The sequence below is a fragment of the Euprymna scolopes genome, chromosome 34, assembly GCF_053919585.1.
Source record: "Euprymna scolopes isolate OS-2025 chromosome 34, ASM5391958v1, whole genome shotgun sequence".
Lineage (NCBI taxonomy): Eukaryota > Metazoa > Mollusca > Cephalopoda > Sepiida > Sepiolidae > Euprymna > Euprymna scolopes.
The window spans coordinates 76,907,165-76,929,612 of NC_136515.1; positions in this window are offsets into that span (position 1 = coordinate 76,907,165).

The window sequence follows — 22,448 nt, forward strand, 5'->3', positions numbered from 1 at the left end:
ACGATTAAAATATTGGAACAACGAGGGAGAAAAAAAAAAAAAAAAAACGGGAGAAAATATTCAAAGTTCCCCAAAAAGAAACAATGAGTTTACTGTTTCCTTTTGCCGACACAAAGAAGGTTTACGCACCGCAATAGAGACAGACTCCAAAATCTTTAAATAGTTTCTGGAGTCCGCTCTATGTAGCACCTCGAACCATTCTATTTTATATATATCGGCACAGCACGGGTTGTCAACCAAATGCTGGCCGATAGCAGAGTCCAAGGCTGCAGAAAGAGGGAGACCATCAGACCCCAACCTCCCTTGTTTGATCTTCGATGGAACATGCTTGTTTATACGAGTCAAAAGATGAAAAGATGTTCGCCCAACATAACCAGCATCGCACTGCATTTGAATTGATACGCAATATTGCTATTTTGTATGTAAGGCAAACTATCCTTTCAAAAAGAAGGAAAAGCAGGTCTCGTAGTATATACCAAACGCAAGGACACAGTATAAAAGAACTTTGAATCTTTTCTTCCGTTTTTTTTTCTCCCTCGTTGTTCCAATATTTTAATCGTTTTTTAAACGTTAATAAACTTAATTTTAGTTTTCCCCGTACTTTTGGCACATTCAATATTTCCTCATAAGAACTCTTTAAAGTTTTGACATAATATTATTTTTTACGCTATCGATTTTCTCCTGATAAGATGATAGCCGAAAGAACTCTTGAGAAACTTCCGCCTATTTTATTTAACATATATATATATATATATATATATATATATATATATATATATATATATATATATATATATATATATATTAGTAGAAAAAGTCCAGATTTTATTCGAAACAAGAGGAAAAAAACGTTAACAAAAAGTATAATGCAAATTAGCTAGAACTTTTGCAGATAAATATCTTTATTTGCTGGTTAGTTCAATTTTGAAAATAGTCGAGAAAAAAGTTTTTTTTTTTGGGGGGGGGGGAAAGAAAATAAAAGTTTATAGGAGAAATGAAAAAGAATACTAAACAATATCCAATAATTTTGGTTGCAAATATCCGGCGACATTCAAAAGTTCGTAAGAGGCGACATTCAAAAGTTCGTAAGAGGCGACATTCAAAAGTTCGTAAGAGGCGACATTCAAAAGTTCGTAAGAGGCGACATTCAAAAGTTCGTAAGAGGCGACATTCAAAAGTTCGTAAGAGGCGACATTCAAAGTTCGTAAGAGGCGTGGCTATTAGTAAATCTAAGAAGAGTTCAGGAAGATATCTTTTAGAATCTCTTTAAAAAGTAGCCGGGGGTGTGTGAAGAAGTGATGTAAAGTGTGTGTGTAGACGAGTCTTGTATTGGAAAAGAGAGAGAGAGAGAAAGAGAAAGAGAGAGAAAGAGAGAGAGAGAGAGAGAGAGAGAGAGAGAGAGAAAGAGATAGATAGATAGATAGATAGATAGATAGAGAGAGAGAGAGAGAGAGAGAGAGAGAGAGAGAGAGAGAGTAGAATCCAATTTATGGAATTAAAAAGATAATACGTCGCGAGGCATAAGAAGCCTTATTTTTTAAATATAGAGTTCAAATTGAGAAAGGAAAAAAGCAGATAAGTATATATGAAGTTGGAAACACATTGGCAAACCAATCTTTCATGGCCAGTCCAAATTATATATATATATATATACATATATATATATATATATATATATATATATATATATATATATATATAATTATATATATATATGATTATATATATAATTATAACTACTTAATTTACTCACATAAAATTAATATACGAAAGTATTATTTTATGCGTAAATTTTAAGTATTTACTTCAAAAGTGCTCAATACGTAGGTAGAGCTAGTTAGTAATTTATAAAATATATATGGCGATTAAGCTACACTGAATATTCCGCGTTTAATCCACTCTAGGACTCTTCAGGCTTAGGCGCATAAGCTCAAGATACTAGATAGAGCAAATGCAAAAAGAGTGTATATATTTACATTTCATTTAGAAAGAATTACTTTTCAAAACAAAAATGTATTGTTTTGAACAAAGAATACAATGTTTAAAATCCATCGAGTTTCAAAAGTTCGTAATAAATGTGACGATTAGTAAATCCAAGAAAAGTTCAGTAAAATATCCTTTGGAATCATTTTTTGGGATGAAGAAGTGATGAAAAGTTCGTGTGGACGAAATTTGTATTGGAGCGAGAGGGAGTAAAATCCAATTTATGGAATGAAAAGATATTACGTCGAGAGGCATATGAAGTCTTATTTTAAAATTATAGAGTTCATAAATATGTATTTGAAGTCCACATACAGCACTGTTTCGCTGTACCACAACTCATCAGTGCGGCTAGACATACAACTTTCCCCAGCCGTGGATCGAACCTACAACCGTCGAGTTGAAAGCCGGTAGGTCTAACCATCGGACCACGAATCAGTGCCGTATATGTTTCTTCTCGAATGTGCATTAAATCCATACCCGCCCGTCGCTTACAGTGCTCAAACCATAAGTTTGTTTACAAACTAATAGTGGGCTTCGTATATATATATATATATATATATATATATATATATATATATATATATATCTTATATATATATATATATATATATATATATATATGAATGCAAACTTTAACCTATCACAGACTTAGCACCCACTTAATCCGATTTCTAAAAAGTTTATAATTGCTAAAGAGAATTCATTTATATAAGGAGAGGGGGGGGAAATAAAAAATAAAATTGTTAAATAGAAATAGACTTAGCACTTGCATAAGCCGATTTCTTAATAGTTTTAAATTATAAAAGAGAATTTAACTATATAAATATGAAAAGAGAAAAAATTGCGGTATTTGTACAGTTTAATCAAATCTTTAAAAATGAAAATATCGAAAAAAGGTTATTTTGTACGTATCCGGTATGGAATGAAGTTCTCCGAAAAAAAAATCACTTAATTTGATCAAGTAGTTTTTTTTTTATAGCAGAAAAAACAATTTGTTATGATACCGAGCAAAAGGTTCGATTTTTAGGAAGAAAAGCTAGTATTACAGATGGGGAAGGATGTCGGCGATTTAAACTGCGTTATCTCCCCGTGGCGTGTTTAAGAAAGTTAAAGATGGCTACCTTCATTGCGTTCTCATAAAAAAGTGTTTTTCCGCGAAGGTAGTTGATCGATTCGCTAAACCTAAGTTTCTTTCTGATATCTGCATATCCACGTCTACCCCGCAAACTTACTTCGAGGATAGTTCTTACACATTTCATTTCAAAGACATTCAGCTTCCTCTAATGCTCTGTCAGTATTAGCACATCAAAGACTGTAAACGAATAAGTTCTCTCTGATTATCTCTACTCTGATCTTGAGCACATGGTAAGATGGAGAAAGAGGTGGCTGGTTACTTTTAATGCATCTAAAACCAAGCTTCTATCTTTACATCATCAACGCCCTGATACCCATCTGGCATCAATTGGAATGAACATCTTTCGTCTTTGGGAGGCTTCATGTTTTTACAAGCTTCTGGGCTTGACCTTTACTCCCGATCTGAAATCGAACACGTATACCAAATCCATTGCCAATATCGCTGGGAAAATGGTGGGATCCTTCTACCGCTCCAGTAGATATCTCACTGCTGATTCAATTCTCTACCTACATAAAAGCCAGGTGCGACTAACGATGGAGTACTGTTGCAACATCTGGGCAGGAGCCTTGACAGAGTTCAAAATAGACTTCGTAGCTTAGTGGAAATGCCCCTTTCTTTTCCCTGCAATCTTTTCCCCACAGAAGAGACGTTGCGAGTCTGTTCTGCTTTATCGTTATTTTTATCGCAAGTGCTCATCTGAGCTTCAAACTATGGTCTCCTCCCTCGTCATGAAAAACACTCGTCTAGCCAAACCACACTCTTTATCTGTACCTAAACCTAAATGCAGATTCCATGAAAAAGCTTTTTTCTTATAACTCTCTTCTAATTGCCTGCTTTCCAGCTGACTACAATCTGATTGTCTTCAAGATCTCATCCCAGCTGTGCTATTAAAAAAGTGCTCAGCCGAAGTAGCTCCAGTTCTCTCCAAACTCTACAACAAATGCCTTAATGAATCTTGCTTTCCGGGCTGTTGGAAAACTGCTTCTGTGGTACCAGTATTCAAGAATTCTGGCGAAAGAACTGACCCATTAAATTATCGCCCCATTAGCCTCCTCCCACTTTTTACCAAAATATTTGAGACCTTAATTAACAATGCTCTAGTCCATCACCTTACAGATGCTAAACTTCTGACTGACCAACAATATGGATTTAGACAAGCCCGTTCCACAGCAGACATCCTAACTGTAATCTCTGAACGTATATACCATTCACTGGACAAAGCGGGGGAGGGCAGAGCGGTAGCTCTAGATATAACTAAGACTTTTGACAGGGTATGGCATGAGGGTCTCCTCAGGAAAATTAGATCATATGGTATCACTGGTAGAATACTTAACATAATTAAACCCTTCTTAGATAAGAGAAAAATCCAGGTTGTCCTCGACGGTCGTACGTCTAAACAATATGATATAAATGCGGGAGTGCCCCAGGGGTCTATCCTTGGACCTCTATTGTTCCTGATATTTATTAATGATCTCCCCGACAAAAGTGCCTCTGAGATGGGTATATATGCTGATGACACAACACTCTATAACAGGCACGACAGGAAAACAAATGAACACATATCTAAAGAAATGGCAGAAACACTAGAGGATGACCTCCAATCTGTAGTGGAATGGGGGACAAAAATGGATGGTCACATTCAATGCCGCCAAGACTAAACTAGTTTCATTCAATAATTACAAGAAACCTTCCCTACCCCCTATAGCAATGGCCAACGACTCTTTATCTGAGAGTACGTCTTTCAAGCTGCTTGGCCTAACGTTCACAGTAAACATGAGTTGGAACAATTACATCAAGGGCATTGTCAGGGTCGCTGCGAGGAAGGTGGCCTCTCTCTACCGTGCTAGAAAACTACTAATACCCGAAAGTATCCTGTACCTCTATAAGGCAACCATTCGCCCATGTATGGAGTATTGCTGTCATATTTGGGCTGGTGCATCGGCTACTAGTCTCTCGCTCCTTGACAAGGTTCAAAAGAGAGTCGCAAATCTGATAGACCCTGAACTGGCATCTAAGCTTCAACCTCTGTCCCATCGAAGAAACGTTGCATCCCTCTGCCTGTTCTACAAGTATTTTAATGGTGACCTACATCCTTCAGCCCCCTTTTTAGACGTCCAAATACAAAATTATTTTTCTGCTTATATCAAATGAGAATCTTGGAATCGCTGAGTCAAGAAATCCAAAATATTTTGTTTTTGTTAACCATTTTGTTATATTCTAAATAAGCAGTTTATTCGCAGACGTCAATACGTATTCCGAAATGACAATCTTTTTATTTCCCAAATTTCATTGCAATAAAAAAAAACATTATTATTAAAAGATGTTTGATATGCAGTAAAAAAAGCTATCTTTGCGCATGTCTTATTTTTATGAATAATTAGGAAATAGAAGTAGGATTAAAAAATAAGATAGTTAAGAATAACCCTAATCCTAACCCTAACCTTTAAGGGAAATGTCTTTACATATTGTTCTATTGTTAAAGTGTTTTTTATTCAATAAGTCTGAGGAGAGGCTGGTTATGTGAAAATTTTCAAACGCCATAATGTTTGAATTTGTCCAATTAGTCTTCAATTGTAACTAACAATGAAATACACTTTTTGTTGCTGTCAATTCTTTTTTTTTGAAATCTTGGTTTTGTTAATATATATATATATATATATATATATATATATATATATATATATATATATATATATATATATATATATATATCCGTGACTATTAAAGAGCGTTCAATGCAAGACAGAACTGGCATAAAGTTAACACATTTAACGTATAATGTTTGTATAACATGTTTGTATAATAAACAGGCTATATATATATATATATATATATATATATATATATATATATATATATATATATATATATATATAATATAGAAATATAACACGGAAATTACATAATTGTCGATGCAATAATTTATTTCAACCTTATGGTATTTTCAAGCATCTAAACAAGACAATTACATTTTTGATACTGAAATAAAGAAAGAAAAAGAATCAGGGGCCCGATTCTTTTTCTTTCTTTATTTCAGTATCAAAAATGTAATTGTCTAGTTTAGATGCTTGAAAATACCATAAGGTTGAAATAAATTATTGCATCAACAATTATGTAATTTCCGTGTTATATTTTTATGTGATTGCTCTGTTTACCACATTGAGCTCTCATACCCGGATTTCCTCCTGGAATTATTCCATTATAATACTATATATATATATATATATATATATATATATATATATATATATATATATATATATATATATGTGTGTGTGTGTGTGTGTGTGTGTGTGTTTGGTTACATATGTGCGTACATGTTTCAGTGGAATCCCAATTCAAGGATAACATCTCATCAGACCAAAAAATGATCGATTCTTTTTTTTTTTGGTCTGATGAGGTGTTATCCTTTTATTGGGATTCCACTAAAACTTGTACGCACATATGTAACCAATAATATCTGCATAATAAACAGACTATCTATTTATGTATCTATCTATCTATCGATCGATCTATCAATCTCTCTCTCTATATATCTATATCTATATATATATCTATATCTATCTATCTATCTATCTATCTATATATATATATATATATATATATATATATATATATATATATATATATATCTGTGTGTGTGTGTGTTTACGTACATATATATAATTACTGGGATTAATATGCCATATTTTGGCTTTGTTTGGCTGCTCTTTTTCTTACAATAATTGAAAGTTAATTCGTAGTTTAAATGAAATTTTGCTTTCTAGTCGACGTATTTTGCGAACATATTTAAAAAAATTTAAATGTGTGAATAAATCTAAAACTATTTCTTTTATTGTTAACATAGAAAATGAACTAACTAATTAACAGACTTGTAATATTAATCGTATTAATCGAAATCTATAAGGACAACGGTATCATTAAATTCTTCCATTTTCAGAGTAAGCATTTCATTCGCAGATCGCAGTACGTATTCTTAAAACGCAATCTTCTATTTCATATGTTGGTTTAAATGTAAAATCAGTGAAAGAAACGCTAATTAATGAGCGTTCGTACATACAAAATGTCTCCTTCATTTTTGCTTGTTTCTTTCATTCACGTAATGCGAACAGAGATAAAATGTAACCATGGTAACTAGTACCAATCCACAATTATTATTTATGCGTGCAAGTTGAAAAGAGAATTACGTAATAATCTATTGTATAAAGGGCACATGTCTCTGTGTATGTTTGTATGTTTGTATATTTAACTAAAAGTAAAAGCAAAAAAAAAATACCTACAAAACGGATCACCGAAAATTTGGTATTGTCTTCATCGGCGTAGCCCCGCAGTATAATATCTAAAACTCATAAAAAAGAACGTACTCATTCTATGAGGATTAACTGGAGCAGGTTTCATCAGGGGAGAGTCATTTTTTTTCAGTTTTATTAGCAACTAATTTGGTAAGAAAATGCAGACTTGTTAAGGAGAGTTGTCGCTGTGTGTATGTGTGCGTCCAGCTAGTGAGAAATGTGCATAGCAGAGGAAAAATATGGAATTGGAGAGAGTTAGATAAAGAGAGGTAGAGCGATAAAAGTTCTAATATAAATGTGTTGCACATTGACCCCGAGATATACCAGGTAGCCATGCTCGTTGTTTGCAGGTTTGTATATTTTTTTGTCAAACTAAAACTTAAAAAATACAGAACAACCCCGTGAAAAGTTGGTATATGTTCGAAAAATCAATGTAACCCCGGAAAAATAATATCTAAAGTTAAGAAAAAAATCATTCATTGGAGGTGAAATGGCCGTTTGTATCATTGAACCTTGTCAAGAATTAAATGCGACTTTTAATATTATCAATTAAAATAAGTCAGTATTGTTTTTTTTTTATGGAAAGACGCTAATTCTGTGTTTAATTCATCGTTGCTTAACATATTTTCATTTCTATACAAAGACAGAACCGGAGAGAACAATAGTTGCATTAGCACTCTGGAGGTATCCTTAATTTTATTTAGCGCTTTCAGTAGCACTCTGCAGGTTTTCAAAATTTTATTTTTTTTCAATTCTCACACAAAAAAGGATTTCTCTTCAGTATGTGTGTATGTGCGTGAGAAACTTGTATATAAGTATTTGAACTAATTTAAAAAAAATATTTTGTATATTTTTAATGTAAATTACATAAAGATCTTAATAGTTTCATATCTAGCGTGTAAACTTTCTATTTACAGAAAATTGTGAATCTCGAGCATTACATCTACTGAAAGAATTATCTGGCTGGGTGGAATATGAAATAAATGAAATTGTTAAGGAATATATATATATATATATATATATAGAGAGAGAGAGAGAGAGAGGGGAAGAGGTGAGTTATAGTGTAGACACGTTGACCGGAAGTTAAGATCAGCTGATTGGATTGCGTGCGAGTCATGTGATCAGGTTAGCTGAATCGGTGAGATTTGATTTGGACTCAGAAGACAACGGACGGCTTCCCGTTGTCTCCTCCTCTTCACTGGGGGGGGGCGAACGCTGACGTGTGTAGAAGAAGAACCCACACAGGCCGATTTCACTTTCCACCTTCTGCAGGACATCTGGGAAAAGTGAAATAAACTATAGAACTAATTACTTGTCTTGGAATGATTGAATCTTCATCCAAAAACAGGTATCAAGTCTCCCTCCAGGACGAGAAATTCCAGATGGTCCAACATCGAAGAAACAGAGGTATGTTCTGAAAATACATGTCACTTACACACGATTCCCTTTATGATACAACATAAATATATAAAATAACACGTCATCTCTTCTAATCCATTATTACAGATGACGCAACAAACACTCAACCCTTTATTATAGAGCAACAACGTAAAAAATCGATTGGAATTTATTTATGTAAAGAACATGGATTAAGAATTTATCTAAATGATTGGCTATATATTCTATGCACAATCTGTTACATTTAGAGTTATTGAGATGAGATATTCTCTTAATGCTGTTACAACTAAAAATCCTTCTCTTGAACTAGGTGTGATACTATAAAGTGGCCCTGGGGTGGATTTGAGCCACTAAGTGGTTAGAGGGTAGGGGGGGATATACAAAGAAATCGGAAATATCCTACAATAGACAAAGGGATAGGAAATGGCTTAGAAAAACAAAGAAAGAGGAAATATCCTACAATCAACCATAACAATAGAAACCTACTGATAAAACAGGGAAGGGCAGCTTCCGGTAGCCAGGGTGGGGGACCAGTGATACCAACGTAGAGGGGACAGACAGTTGAGATCGAGATGCGCTCGAGAACGGATGGAAGTTGAACAGTCAGTTGACAACTAGATGCGCTAGACGTCGTATGGGAGTTGATAACAACTACAGTTTGACATTTAGAGTTGATTGTGAAACAGAGATAGACAAATGTAACATCGATAGAACAGGGGAAGACACACACACACACACACACACACACACACACACACACACACACACACAAGTCCAACAGTCAATTTATATGTGAACATTGGCGTTTGTGTTTTTCCTTTGTTTGTTTATATTTCTATTTTGTGAACCGCGTGTGCTCTCATCGATAGTCGCCAACGAGAAAAGGACGATCCGGCCATAAGAAGAACAGTCGAACGAAAAATCCACGGTACACGACGTTTGGAGTCCGGCGATTGTCGAGGAGCCACACACACGTCGGATTACATAGGCGACAATCCTTGATACAAAACAGGGAACTTTTGAAGTTGCAAACAGATTTCAGATAAAGTCTAACTTCATTGACAAAAATACTAACGACGTTATTTCACAAGGAAGTCACCACTTATCCAGGCCGGAACGTCACTTAAAGATAAGGATTAATGAGTGTGATGGGGTCGTTGAGACAACGATGTAATAGTCGTTAGTAGTGGAAATTAAGCAAAATTTGATTATTTAAGGATTAACAAAAATTTGTTTACATTGGACTTAAAAACGACGATGTTGTAGTCAGCTGGAAAGCAGGCACGCGGAACAGAGCTTCACAGGCCGTTTTAAGAAAGAAGTTCATTCATGGAATTTGTGTTTAGATTTAGACACAGATGGAGTGGGGGGGAATTGTTGATAGTGGTTGTAGTTAGACAAGTGCTTGTATTGAAAGCTTAGTAGAAGAAGAACCGTAGATTGAGCTTAGTTGTGCACTTGTCATGAAAATAACGACACAGCAGAAACAGACTCGGAACTAGGGGAAAGAGGTTGCAGAGGAGTAAAGGTCATTACGTACTAGGCTTCGAAGTCGGTTTTCAACTCTGTCAACGTAGGATAGTTATCTCCGAGTAGCTCCTCGCCTGACATGGCAACAGTACTCTATCTTAGGACCTATATGGCTTTTATATAGGTGGAGAATTACGTCGGGAGTGATATACCCTCTGGAGCGGTAGAATGATGCAACACTTTTCCAGCGACCTTGGCAACAGATTGGATGTAAATTTTTCATTTCAGATCAGGAGTGAAGGTCAGTTCTAGAAGCAGAGTGCTTCTTTGAGACGTGAGCCATTCATATATATTTGAGTAAACTGGTCTAGACTCCATTCACCAAATCGCAATGCGGCAGCCCCAGTATTTTGGACCTGCTGATAAGACGGCCTCTTTGGGAGTTAATCAAAAATTCGCTAATTGTCCGCGTAAAATATAAAAATACTAATGACTACTATAAAATGGCGACATAAAAGAATAAAGTCTACCTATTCTAGCAAATATACTTTCTACTTTATCGTTGTTATGTTATGAAGGTCCCCTGCACAGAGCCAAGATCCCCAATAATGTGAGGAAAATATTGATTAACTCATCAAAATTATAAGAAGTGAGATTATTAAAAAAAACAACGATGCGGGAACTGGCACAGTTTTTTTAAACACTCGATACAGGAAGAAGGGTAAGCCATCTTTAGTTTCAGAACAGTTTCCGATAGTTCGTTGTTCTACACAAGTCGTGAGAGGTGACTGGATTGCAGTAGACAGAACAGTTTCCGATGGTTCGTTGTTCTACACAAGTCCTGAGAGGTGACTGATTTGCAGTAAACAGAACAGTGGGAATCCACAGAGCAAAAGATCCTTCCCGTGTTGAGACGGAAAAAACATATGCGAAATTGCTACAGAAAGGTTTAATAGTTATGGAGCAATTCTAATTTCTGATTGGTTGGTAGCAGAACGTGAATTAATTCGATTCGTCAGTTCCTAGCAGCATCGTTTATAAATAGAATCTCCCGACTATGCGGGATCATACCTCATTACATTGCAAAAATATTGTAAAATCACCCCTATTTTTTTTTATAATAGGGGAAATCCCTTGTGTTCGTTCTGTTCAAAAATAAAAAAAACATATTTTATATTCAATTATACATAACAAAAAAAGAAATCATTTGGATCTTAAAATTTTAAAATGTAAGAAGACGCCATTTTTAATTGTGTTCAAATGTCAAACAGATATATATGTGTACAGAGTCTGTTTTCGAATTGTCAGCTGGAAGTGGCTGATACAGCGGAAGTAGTTGGTTTCTATTTATCAGGTGTGACGAGGACTAAAACAAATGACTGGAGTGGATTTCTGATGTTGAGTCAATAAATTTAGGAGTCAGATTTAGTTTTACAGACATTTCTAGTTTGGGGCAGTCGACGACGTTGAGCGGGGCTCGGAGGTCCGCCGAGAGAGAGAGAGAGAGAGAGAGAGAGAGAGAGAGAGAGAGAGAGAGAGAGAGAGATCGGAATATTTGGAGTCAAATCGGGCAGAGCTTTAGTAGATAAAGAATTTAATCGATGGAGAAGATGCTTCGTAGACAGCTATCGACAGACAACGTTTACCACACGCACCCAGAACACAACTGATTTTTTTTATGAAAATGGCCGCATACAAGGCATGAAGCCACTTGACGTAAAAGAAGCCAATGATAAGTGTTGACAGATTTCGGCTTAAAAGACAAAATAAAGGAAGCGTGAGTCATACACGGTGTGTCGGACATTTTCTGTGAATTTGGGTTGTTCTATTTTACTTTTATACTTGTGAACCGATGCACGTCACCATGGCAACTGAGAATGCGAAAGACGACGACACAGCCATAACGAGAAGAAGACAAAAGAGGAAAACAAAACAGCAACAACAACAAACACGACGATTGTTTTCGAGAGGGACGCTCATGGCTTCACACCATTTATTTCAATGGGGAGTAACTAAACATGCATCTCTGGTTCTTCTTTGCAAGACATTCACAATTAGAACTCGTTGTACTACCACAACAACAACAAAAAAGCTTTCCTTTTTCCATTCTAGTGCTCAGCGTCAGTCAGAATTTCCACGAACAAAGCTTCGTCGCAAGGAACTAAAATAGTTAGTGCCCGTTTATTACAAGAATACAGTACATATCTGTAGTAACGGTGTGGAGAATCACAGTAATAAGCGCCAACGGTTGGCGTGTGCCCTCTGTGGAGAAGCGCTGGCATTCAGGCCCGAAACCCGTACGATACGAAAAATAAGAAGATAAATGCAAATTTAGGCACTATCGTGGCAGTATAAAATGACGTTTTTTTTTTTTTTTTTTTTTTTTTCAAAGGAAGTGGCATTTTATTTCATGCACGCGAGGTTGCTGTCAGTTGGGAAGAAGCGAAAAGAGAATTACGAAAACGGCGGCGGCGAACGAGAAGAAACAGAACGCTGATTGGTAGAATGAATTCCGAATCTGACCCTTTTTTCTTCTTCTTTCACTGCTTTGAGAAAAAGCCAGTGTTTGAAGAAAATAACACATTTTTGACGCCATTCGCTCTCAACTCAAACGAATTTACGTGACTAAAATAGGAATTAATTCCTGAAAACTGCAGACAATTTGTATATGGCCTGATTTCAGCACCTACGTATGAAATCTTACGAGGTGCCTTCAATAAGTTTCCAGACTTTTTTTATACAGGTATTTAATATTTCGTAGACTTAAAAATTCAGTATGAAAATTCATAGTATGTTATTGATATATATCTTATGAGATGACTGACCATTTTTTATGATTTCAGATTCAAACAAACAACTACAACAGGACTTGGAATACGTCCTACTTAAGCCTGATTGTAAGTGCTGGTGAATTTCAAAAATGCAATTTGGACGGGAGGACACTTTAGAAGAATGATATGCAATACAATTCTGTTTTAAACTTGGAAAAATGCCACATTCTGTTTTAAACTTGAAAAAATGCCACATTCTGTTTTAAACTTGAAAAAATGCCACATTCTGTTTTAAACTTGGAAAAATGCATATATCTCACTGTCGATGCAGTTTTCTCTCTGCATAAGAGCCAAGTACATCTTAGGATGAAGTACTGTTGTCACATCTGGGCAGTTCCTGCCCAGAGACCTTATCCTGCCTTGATAGAGTTCAAAACCGATTTCGGAATCTAGTAGGCGATTCCCTTTTCTCTTCTTTGCAATTTCCTTCTCACAGAAGAGACGCTGTGAACCTGCCTCTGCTTTATCGTTATTTTCATGGAAAGTGTTCGACTGAGCTCCAATCTATATTCTCCCTTTGCCCCCCCCCCAAAAAAAAACAAAACTCTCGTCAAGCCCAAAACGCTATCATTAAATTCCCCCACTCTCTAGCGGTGCATAAACCAAAACGTTAATTCCATCAACAAAGCTTCTTTCCTAGAACTGCCCGTCCGTAGAACTCTGCTCCGATGGTTTGCTTCCCAGCTGGCTACAATAATGTCATCTTCAAGTCCAACGTAAACACGTCCTTGTTGAACCGTCCTCATAAATAATCTGATTATAACAAATTTCCACCACAAACGATTACTACGATATTGTCCTAATTACTACAATACACACATTAATCCTTATCCTCGAGTGGCCTCCAGCCCTTGATATATGGTAACCCCTTTGTAAAAAACAAGAACAAAAAACAAAAACATTGATACTGGCTTACGTTAATGCTCGTCGCACGATGACCTATCGTCGATGTATCAGATTAATATATCGTGTAACAAGTTATTTGTCTAGCAAGGCTTAACCATTTTTTTTATTACGAGAAAGAGTTAGTTTATTGCTAATCGGCTGAGGCGCCTCTACCAGGGAATGCCGACAATGCTAGATGATCATTTTGGCGATCAAGCACTGTATGGAAAGAAAAATTCTTCAAATTAATTTATAAATCAGCAATATACAAATAGTACAGACGAGCTAGAACTAGGACGATTGAATAAATTGGAACTTTTGGAGGTATCGGAGTCAGAATCGGTATCGGAATTGGAAAAATTGGAAACCTATTCCTGATTTTACAAACGATTATGTTTTTGTCTTGATAATAAAACATGAAACAAACACAATGTATAATATTTCTGCATTTTTAGATGAGGCTTCTTTTGAGATAGAATTAAATTTTTTAAATATTTCTCCCTTTCTCATCGTTAATTACGTACATAATGTTACGACTGGATTCCTTTATTGTTGGACGTTTCGTTTTTATATTTGCAAGATTTTTTTTTCTTTCCAACTCCAGATCTATATGTCAACGCCTAAAAAAAACATGGCTGCCCGCACTCAGAATTTAAGAAAATTATTATTGAAAATATAAAAATCTTACATGATGATCCCAACTTAAAACGACTCAAAATTATATAGAAAAACGAAACGTCAAACGATAAATGATATTAATTATGAACCCAGTCGCGTCTACGTGCGTAATTAACGATAAGTAGGCGGGAGGGAAAGAAAAAAAAAAGTAAATGTTATCATATTTTGTAGTTTTAATTACACCCGCTGAAATATTGTACATATATATCCAGCTAGCATTTCAGCCCGGCGTTGCCCGGGTGTTTGGAGGTGTATGTTGAGCAAAAAAAAAAAAAAAAAAAAGTGGTAGTAGGAAAGTAGGCTCGAACCTGTATCGCGAAGGAGGAAAAGAACGGGGGGGGGGAAACGACCACCGCTAAACCGGAAGTGACGTAGGTTTAAATTGAGGCTAGACAATCGAAAAGAGGGGATGACTTTCGACAATATTGGCGAAAAAAGCGACCCATCCTTGTAGAAAAGTGCCCAGTTGAAGGTGAAGAAATTAATGTTTTTAGCACATTTTTTCGATATTTGTTGTCTGAAAGGTCGATCTTTAAAACGATACTGATCTTGTAAAAAATCCGTCGCCTCTGTCGAAAGTTTTAGGCAGACATGCAAACATCCATACATACATTTATATATTGGTAGCTCAAATTTTCGACCCAAACCGATTAAAAAGCTGGCCCTATCTCTGGATGCACTTTATGTAAAATTTCAAATGTTTAGACCAGAAATTGTCTGAGTAATTTGGTAAAGACCGCAGCGGTCAATTTTGTTTTAACTTTGAACCCTATTATGACCCCGGAACATTTATTGTTTTGAGCTCAGATCAAGTTATTAAGTTAGATCCATGTCCAAGGAACGTATGCATAAAATTTCAAGTGTTTACACCCAAAATTGGCGGAGGAGTTTGGTAGAGTTCTCAAAGGTCAAATAGTTAAACTTTGACCCCTTGACAGCCTAATTTCTGACCAAAAACCGATTAGATAGATTTTCCAAAATTTCAGTACCCTGTATATCAAATTTCGAGTCTGTAGACTAAAAATTGACAGAGTTATTGCATAGGGAAATGTACACAGACACAGAGAGACACACACACAGACACGTTCACTTTTATATATATATATAATAGATAGAGAGATCGATCGATAGATAGATATAGACAGATTGGACGCAATACGTAGTAATGATTGAAAAAGTTAAAAAAAAAAAAAAAGACTCGTGCGCCACCAACGAAAATCGAAACCAAAACTTTCATCTCACGATTTATTTTTGCCATGAAGACATTTATAATGCAAGACTAAAAATTAAAACATGAACCAATAGCTGCTACAGTATGCATTCGCATTGCCGCGTTCGACCTTCACCTGGCAATTTTTTTTTTTTTTTTTTTTTTAATTTTCACACTTTTGCACCGATTCTTCCCGGGGTAAAACCCAAAATATGAAGTTTCGCATCGATTCAAATACCTTATATATGAAGTTTCCTGTCTGTAGACCAAAAACATTAGGAGAAGTTTCGTAGGCAAAATTTGTTAAACAAATATATATATGTATCCATAAATATATATTGAAACAGTTTTACTATAAACTTTTTACGCAAATATTATGCAAGTATAAATCATGTAGAATATCTGCATTAATATAATTACCCATAATAGTTAACTAAAATTATCACCCCATAAGAAAACCGAATAAACTAATAGGGAATTAATTAAAATGAATGTTTAAAAGAATATGCAAACAGGCTAGATCTTTTACTAGTGAATGCAATTCCACGACCCATATATTGTATTTTTGTTTTGAATAAATAGAAAAAATAAATAGAAAAGGGGCTTGCCTTTTTTCTGTTGTTCTTGGCCTCGGGCCAGGATCAAAGTGTACTATCTGTTCCGGCAGATACTGCAAGCAAGGACCATATGTGAGGGCGACTCCACATATAAGACCTTGGTCAATGTAGGGGCAACCCTTCATACCAATTGTCACTATCCAGCTCCCCTACTTCCCGGGGAGTTGGTCCCCATTTCCCCTTCACTCCTCACATTAAAAATCGGCCTTGTGCCCAATTTGCTCGGTGGGGGAGCAAATAAATACCCTGTTGTTCATGGCCTTGGGACCGGGATCAAAGTGTAGTATCTGTTCCGCCAGATACTGCAATCAAAGACCATATGTGGGGTTAACTCCATATATAACTTATTGGCCAATGTAAGGGAAACCCTTCATACCAATTGTCACTATCCAGCTGCCCTACTTCCCGGGGAGTTGGTCCCCATTTCCCCTTCACTCTCCACATTTAAAAACGGCCTTGTGCCTAATTTGCTCAGTGGGGATGCAAATAAATACCCGATTGTTCTTGGACTTCGGGCCGGGATCAAAGTGTAGTATCTTGTCTTCAGATGCTGCACATAAGTTAATTGGTCCTTGGTCAATGTAGGGGAAACCCTTCATACTGAGACAATTACTATTTTTGGGGGATATTGCCAGAGTTCCCCCCTTTTTTACCCTTGTTTTAGGGGGAGCTGGTTTAACTCCACCTTAAAAACGACCTTGTGTCTAATTTGCTTTCACGGGGAAGCAGATAAATACATAAATAAATAGAAAAGAGGGTTGTCTTTTTTTGTTGTTGTTCTTGGCCTTCGGGCCGGGATCAAAGTGTAGTATATGATCTGCAGATGTTGCACTTAAAGTAATCTGTCCCGGTCAATGGAGGGGAAACCCTCTATACTGGGAAAATTATTATTTTTGTTTCCAACCAGAGTGCCCCTTTTGCCTTTTTTTCGGGAAGCCGGTTTAACCCCACATTAAAAACGACCTTGTGTCACATTTTGATTTGGTGGGAAAGCAAATAAATACTAAGAGAAAAGAGGGGTTTTAATATGAATATCAATACACACACACACACACACACACACACACACACACACACACACACACACACACACACACACACACACACACAAACCGAATTTATAGGAGTATAGATAGATTGAATACGCCTTAAACAATTGACCACATCTCCTTAAAGTATTTTTCTATAAATAGCAAGGTTTAAAGCCAACCAGACAAGCAACCACCAGAAGACGACTGAGGTTTCAATAGAAAGCGCTAGTGGAAAGAACGCAACAACGTGTAACATTGATCCTACACACAAATATTCGATAATACTACAAAAAGAATAATACGTAAATTGGGGGGGGGGGAGAATGCAGTTGTTAAACAGAAACTCTCCGTGCTTTTCAACAATATATGTTTAAATGAAAACCACTGCCTAAATATACACGATATATATATATATATATATATATATATATATATATATATATATATATATATATATAGTTCTTTTTAGTTCTCTCTTTCCTTCTTTCTGAGTCTAAAATGCCATTTCAATATCACCCATCTGTGTGTGTGTGTGTGTGATATTGAAATATATATATATATATATATATATATATATATATATATATATTTCAATATCACACACACACACACACACACACACATATATATATATATATATATATATATATATATATATATATATTTCAATATCACACACACACACAGATGGGTGATATTGAAATGGCATTTTAGACTCAGAAAGAAGGAAAGAGAGAACTAAAAAGGAGGGGAAGGAAGTGACAGTAAAAAAGAAAAGGAGAAAAGAAAAGAAAAAAGGAAGGAAGGAAGGAGGATGTAGACGCAGAAGGAAGGCATAAGAAGGGTCAGTCCTTCGTGTCAAGATCAAAGTGTAGTATCTGTTCTTCAGATACTGCACTTCTATTTCTTGTTCTCTTTCGGTGGAGGAGAAATCCTTCACGACTGAGACAATTTTTATTTTTGTACCCTTTCTCCACGTTAAAAAACGACCCTGGTGTCTAACTCTGTCCCGTGGGGAGGCATAGTGAATAGGTACTTTAATAAAGGGGGGAGGGTGAGATAATACGTCATGTAAAGATCCGTATAACATGGCACGTTAAAGACGGAACGCGAAATAAAAACGGGGGTGGGTGGGAAAATGACAGGACAGCAAGAAGCTTCCATATCGATATTTATACATGTCTAGAACCTAGCTACACACACACACACACACACACACACACACACACACACACACACACACACACACACACACACACACAGATGGGCTGAGATGAAAGCCGCCCCCAGGACTTCCAGAAATCACTGCAAAAAAGTAAAATAGAACGCGAGAGAGTTGTATGCTCAGTCCGCCAAGCCCAAAGTAGCTGAGTATTGAGCAACGGCTTGGTTCCCACCAATTTGGCAAATAACAAACAAGATCTTGAACAAAAACGTGTGCTCTATTCCAACCATCATCATCAATGGGCCTGAGGTAATCTCGGCAGAATCAGATAAAACCAAACTATTTGCCAAGAACTTTCCAGCTAATTCTACACTATGCGATCACACCACCGTATTTTCTCCTGTGTCTGAAAACATGCTATGCGACATACACATATCTGTGCGTGATGCTGCCAAGCTAATCAAAATCTCGATTCCAGTAAAGCAACTGGTTCTGACGGCATTCCAATTATAGTGCTGAAAAGGCTTCAACCGGAACTAGCTCCTATACTTACAAAGCTGTTTAAGCGTTGTCTTAAGTAGAATTGCTTCTTAATACCCTGGCAACCTAATCATTATGTCCTGTATTTCAAAATTTAGGTGATTGGTAATCTCTTTTTCAGTACAAACCAATCAGTCTCCTGTGCGTCATGAGTAAGTTGCTGGAATCTGTGTTAAATAGAGAAGTTGTCAATCACAAATATAAGCAAAAATAATCTCCTCAGTGACATGCAATATGATTTTCATTCTGCTAGATCTACAACAGATGTGCTAACAGTTATATCTCATAGAATTAGCGAATCTCTCGACAGAAGATACCTTTTTAGGGAAATTGCTCTTGACATATCAAAGACTTTTGATAGGCTATGGCATAAAGGTCTACTGTTGCATAATGGCGGGGGTTCCCAATCAACGTATAAACTGAGTCAGAGTGATATATAATCGACGTATTGACTGTTGTATACAGGAGTTATCACACGGGAATATATTACAGTTCGTATTTAATAAGAAGAATATATAGATCCTTCATATCTTTTCTTTATCCAGGAGTTCTTCTGCCTTCACTGCTGGGCTCTGTGATACACATGCAAAGACCAACACCATAACCCATTGAGACATCTGTTTTTTCTTCTTTTGTGAAACAAAAGAACAACACTTTATATTTTTAAAATATAAATTTATTTCAGCTGTCTCAATGGTCTTCACAAGGAGTCTTCTTACGTGTCTACATGCTTGTTCTTTCCTGTCTGCTTCTTGGACCTGCATACGCCTGTTCACTTTCGTGACCAAACGTAAACTCCTTAAACCAATCTTCTTGAACTCTTGACCTGTCATTTCCGTTACGTCATTATCAAAAGCACACGTCTCCTAACGTATACCCTCTGTCACGTACGCAACTGTTGAAGGTCATTTTGTTTGTTTAACTTAACTAATTTATGTAAACATCTCCAACTAAACTATAAAAACTCCCAATCTAAACTATTTTAACAATATCACTGGATAGATAGATAAATAGATAGGTAGACAGATAGATAGATCGATAATAACTAATTTAACTTTTAACAATGTTATTATCTAACAATACTCCACGTGATCTTCAGCTGCGGTATGGCTGGGAATATCTTCTTAAGTATTAAATCATTTATTTCTGGACCCAATTCTCTTCCTGATCTACATCAACGATCTCTCGAATCACATCGTAAGATCATTCGTAGACATCTATGTCAACACTTTAAAGGCCGTAAATAACCAAGTTCTCTCTGATTCTCTCTCCTCTGATTTGAGCAGGTGGTGCAGTGGGGGAAGAGGTGGATGGTTAATTTAATGCATCTGAAACCAAGATTTTATATTTCCATTATCAAGCTTCTGGGTCTGCCCTTTACTCTTGAAATGGAACACGGCCATCAAATCCGTTGCCAACGTCACTGGAAAAATGGTAGGATCATTCTACCGCTTCAGTAGATATCTCACTGCCGATGCAATTCTCTACCTGTATAAGAGCCAAGTACGTCCTAGGATGGAGTACTGTTGCTATATCTGAGCAGGAGTTAAAAATAAAATTCGTAACTTTGTAGGGGATTCACTGTTCTTTTCCCTGCAACTCCTTCATGCAAAAGAGACGTTGCTAGCCTCTTTCTGCTCTATCGTTATTTTCGTGGCAAGTGCTCGTCTGAGCTCCAATCTATGGTCCCCATGCTAAACTTTCACGAAGAGCACTCGTCTAGCTGAAATCACTATCAATAATGTCTCCCACTCTTTATCTGTGCCTAAACCTAAACGTATATTCTATGAAGAAAATTTCTGTTCCGTTTCCCTGTTTTCCAGCCGACTACAATATTGTCATCTTCAAGTCCAACGTAAACAAGTTCTTGATGAATCGTACTCTAAAGTAATTCAATTTACCAGAGTTCCACTACTAACGATTACTACGATATTATCCCATCGACTACCGTACACTCATTAGCCCTTATCTTTGAGTAGCCTCCGGGCCTTGATAAGTGGTGACTCCTTTGTAATATATATATATATATATATATATGTATATATATATATATATATATATATATATATATATATATATTATTTTTACGTACATAAAAATGATCACACGTTTCTTGCTAATTAGCAATCATAAATCTGTCTCGACAAGGATCGAACCCACAACTACATTGCCTATTGTCTGAAGTTTTATGACTATCAATAAATTATACACATTCAAAGTTTTCGCAACCATAAAATCTCCTCTAATACCCCTCTTTGGGAATCCTTGCTTAAACCATATAATGTCACTAGATATGAAGCTATCTCGAATGTGATGTTTGCGCATGCGCGCGCCTTTCCGAATATCAGCTTGACCCGAGTCGTTTCTGGCATCGTACGGCGACCGCTGAACAATATTTCCTTTAGTAACGGCTCTGCTCTTTCTAACAACGTACTTTCTCTTTCTGTTTCTCAACGATGATGCAGAATTCAGGTAAAGATTCAAACAGCATTCAGTTGTTATGGTAACGCAGCGCTTGTTCGCGTCGAGTGGCACCGACCATCCTTAGTATTGTTATAGCGTGGGCGTCTGTTGAAGAGAATGGATGAAATTTCACAAATTACGAAAACACACACATACACACGCCCCCCCCCCGCACATACACACACATACGGGGACACACTCACGCACGCACGCATATATTCCAAGAATTAGAGTTGATTTACATTTTTACTTATTTTTTTCTTACTCCTACTTTTTCTGTACGTAATTTATTCATATTTTATTTATATTTTATTTATATTTTATTATTTAATTTTTATTGTAATTTTTTTTGCATTTTTTTTTAAATTACAAAATTAAAAAAAAGTTTTTTAAAAACGTTTTTGAAGTCTTTAGATTTTTAGATATTTTCAAAAACTTTTCTTATTATTTTACACACACACACACACACACACACACACACACACACACACACACACACACACACACACACATATATATTACTTTTTATTGTTTATTTTTCTAACTTATCTTTCTTTTATCCGCATCACATTACTTTTCCATAATTTATTTTGCAATTCTAATCTCAACAGAATAAAAATCTCTCCTTTGGAGGAAGTCGATTAAACCCCGAATACGGTTAGTGTCGTTTCAAACACCCACACACAGTGTTTAAGGTACTTGGTAAAATTACATCCTTTTTGCCTTTTAATGTCTACCGGCTGACATTAC